This window comes from Drosophila willistoni (assembly GCF_018902025.1).
Source record: "Drosophila willistoni isolate 14030-0811.24 chromosome 2L unlocalized genomic scaffold, UCI_dwil_1.1 Seg139, whole genome shotgun sequence".
Taxonomy (NCBI): Eukaryota; Metazoa; Arthropoda; class Insecta; order Diptera; family Drosophilidae; genus Drosophila; species Drosophila willistoni.
Genome location: NW_025814046.1, coordinates 3,632,075 through 3,636,388, shown reverse-complemented (window position 1 = coordinate 3,636,388; position 4,314 = coordinate 3,632,075).

The following is a 4,314-nucleotide window of genomic DNA, read 5'->3' as shown; positions in this document are numbered from 1 at the left end:
ATATAATTTATTTCTTTAACAAATCTATTGTTATATGTGTTTTTTTTTGTTGTTGTTGTTGCTATCTGTATTTTACATTAGCAAAAGATTTCGTTATGGTGACTTTGATGTTTGTTTTTTTCAATTTGCGATTTCTTTTTAACACATCTGCAAAGAGAGAGAAGAGAAAGAATGTTAAAAATATATTAAATATTGTAGTTACATAAAGGGGATGGGGGGAGGTAAATTGAGGAAAGGGGTATAGGTTGGTCTCCCTTTCTGTCTATATCTCAGATTTTGCAAGATTTCGCAAAAAGACAATGACTAGGAAATTTCCCAGGTGAAAAATTTCAAAAAGTTCATTACGTTTTAGTTTTTTTTTTTTTGTTGTTGCTGGTGACAAAAACTTTTACTTGGCTAAAGTCGTTTTTTTTGGGTGGGCTAAGACGCGTGTGAAACCCAGTTCAATGATCGGGGTGAAATCGAAGGTTTTTACCGCGTTCAAGAAACTAATCATAGCGAATGACAGCTGCCAAAGTCAAAATACTTAAAACACTTTAAGCCGCATTTTCATAAAGCACAACAAAAAATAAAAAAACAATTGAAAACAAAAACAAAAATAAACATAAAAATGTGGACTGTGGCTAATGAAATGCCATAAATAAGCCGGACCTAAACGGTAGGTGCTAACTCAAAAAACAAATATCCAGGGGCTTAGCTTAGATTTTCATGTGTGGGGGTTGGGGAAAGTTACTTCTGACAGTTAACCTTTTTTATATAAATATTTGATTACTGTTTATCTATAGACTATAAACGTGATTTTAGCAAAGTTTTCCAAAGTCTTGGAGTGAATTCATCATAGTTATATGTAAGTATTTATGTACGTGTGCATACAAAGAAGAATTTTCCTTAACGATTTTGCAATATTTTGTTATTCAATATTGAAAACATACTCAATGATTAGCAAACCGCATTATTTAATAGAAAATATTTCAAATCAATCAATCTACAACACAAACTGTTTACAAAAAATATAACTTAAAGTGAATCAACCATTGAAAATGTCTAACTACTCAGACTTCAATTAATCGATTCCCCATAACTGAATTCCGCAGTACTTTTTAGGGAAAATGTTGTATTTGTCATCTTGAAATTAGTCCGATATGGAACCAAAATAATAAGAGCATAACTAAAAACAGTTTAAAGAGACGATCTCCCCATTCTCTGTCCAGAGATTTTGTTAAGACCAAGATCATTCAACTTGGTTCACAGGAAATAGGCATTCCTTTTGTCAGATCGAATCTAAAACTTTTTCTTACCGATGTATTTTAAATTCCTGTTTTAATTTTATTCCATTTACCAATTTTGAAATTCTTAATCCTTTCGACCCCAGCGTTGCCTGTGAGCAACATCGTCAGTTTAATAAAAATGGTTCTTCTACAGATATTGATACAATAAAACTCTTTATGAATCGAATCATTGAGAATCGTTTAGAAAATGAGTTGGGGAAAATCAATTCGAGTCCGAAAAATTTTTAACTTTCTCTTAATTCCCCCGACTAGTAACTATTTGAGATTGTCGATCGATAAATACTCAGACGGAGAAAATGCTTTCAACAAAAGTTACTATGTCAAATATCTTGACTTCTTAGTTTGATTTATCTTAAAAATTTTTGGATCCGTTCGATATATTTTCGTTAAATAACTATTTTCAAAAACATTATAATACTTTGTTTAATTGTCATTTCCCCTTTGAACATCATGAAATCAAACAAAATTTTTGAATATTTTAGTCAAAAAAGAGTAAGATCATAACTAGTTTTTAATATTTCTAGTATTTGTCCTTTCGACGATTTAAAGTCTTGTACAGCTATGATTAAGAATATCCCCAACCGGATGGAAAAAATAACGGTAAAATAAAGATGGATACATTGGAAATTAATTACATAATGAAACAAAAATAGATTTTCAGTGATTTAAAAACCAAAAATATTAAATTTGACTTAGTCAATTTAAGTGTACTTATTATTTTCATCAAGCACGTAATTCTGCAATTACATTTTTTTGTTGTAACTTTTAAATAAAATTCTTTTTCTTTTCCATATTAATGAATTATTATAAACAAATGTTCAATAAAGAAAGGTGCATTTGAATTTTTGTGATCAAGTTAATAGGAAAAAAGTTGTACCAATCTAAAGTTCAAAAAGTTAAGTTTTAATGGGTGTACTTTTTATTTTCATCATGAGTGTACATATCAAATACATATGTATTTATTCACAGTTTTTAGTTCTCAATATATAATAATACACCATATATAAAATAAATGAATAAATTTACATATTTATTAAATATATGAAATTAAAGATTTCAAGTGCCATTTATACTACTAATTCTAAATTCCACCATATATAAATGAGTATATATTCTACTAATTACAGGTAAGTACATAGTTAAAAATAAAAGCAATTCTTTACTCTCCATTTAGTTTAATGCGACTCTAATTCGCATCAAATTGTCATTTGAAGTCCGCCCCTGAACGGCTACCTGATTTAGCTCCAACTCTGTAGTTATAGCTGGAGCAGAGCCAATTGTTTTGATTTGGGGTGTAAAAACGAAAAACAAAAAAGCAACAAAAAATTGTGCCACAGTTTTGACAGGCAAATTGCATGTGGCATGCCTCGGGAGATAAATGATCGCCAATTGGTGTTAGTCGGCCGTGGCAACAAACAAGCAAACAAACAAAATGTCTTAAACTGATTGGCAACAAAAATAGAAAACAAAAAATAACAAATTTTCTGCAATTCAACAGAATGGGAGCACGAGTTTGAGACCATTTAGATGTTCCAGTTTTTTTTTTCTTTCGAGTTGGTCTTAACTATAATTAAGAATTAAGCCGGTCCAAGTCATTGTCCAATGCCAAACATATATAAACGATTTATTTGTTTTTTGTTGTTTTTTTTTTTTTGTATTTTTATAAGCCATTTCCGAGCAGCTGTTTTGGGTGACCGCCTCGTTTGGTTTTGATTACTCGGACAGACTCAGACAGTGGAAATTGTCTCTGGTCTGGCATTGAGAGACACTTGGCTTGACATTGGAGCTAAAGTCTTCAGCACAGATTGGGGCAAAAAGCAACAACAACTACAATAACAACGAACAACAAATAACATTGCCACAACAACAAGAAACACTGTGTAAAGCAGAAAAAAAACTTAATTAGCTAAACAAAGCGTTAAAAAGTAATTACAAAAAAAAATATATAGAGCAAAGCTGCGTTGTTGTTTTGTTTTTTTCTTCTTTTTGCTGTTTTGAAGTGGGCTAGAATAAATTGGCAATGCCCTATTGGCTGTAAAGTATGTATGCTCAGTTTGGTTAAGGAAATTGGAATCTCAAAACTTTGCCCGCATCGAATTTTTGTTTGCCGTTTTGTCAAAAATTTTTTTTTTTTTGCTTATGTAATTTAATATATGTAAACAATGTACAGAAAAAGCCCAAATTTTCTCTCTTGGGCAATTTACTCGCACAGCTGGAAAAAAAGCAGTCAAAATAACTAACCTAAAGCTTGAAGTTTATTTGAATCAACCAAAAGTGTTGGCTCATAGTGGGCGGAGATGGCTGTAGCATTTGGAGAATGTCAGGAAACGAATTGAACTTGAGGTTTAACTAAAGACAAACAAATTTATGATTAATTTTGAATGGAAAATTGTAGCTAAAATATTTGATTTTCCTTATATTATTAGAATTTCATTGTAATGTAAAACAAAGCTAAAATTTAGAATGCTACTTTGCATATTAAATCGGTTGAATTAATGATGTGTGAAGGGATTTGGTTTTTTTTACAGACCTAATGCTATTATTTATTATGTTTAATAAAGTTGACTTTAGTTTGGAACATTTCTATGGCTTAAACTGAGTGAACATTCCTCTCATGGCTACTACGTTTGGGGCAAAGCTGCTTAACCTTTTCAATAGATGGCCAAAATTGTTATTTTTAATATTTCAAAGGCCACTGATAATTCCTATTTCAATTATTCTTAGAACATGTGCAAAAAACTAGTTCAATAAATTAACTCAAAACTTACTTTCGAACGCCATTCATATCTTTTTTTTTTTGGCTTAGGACTTGTTTACTATACTGAATGCTATTGAAATACTTAATTTTTGGAATAAACTATTATTGAAGATATTTTTAAACAATAAATACATGTATTTAATAGCGTAATATTAAATATTGCTATTACCATAGTAAATAGATCTCTTTAAAATTTTAACTAAACTTTAAAGAATTTCGCATTAAATCCTGTTTGATATTAAAACCAAATATAAAAATGCATAAAAT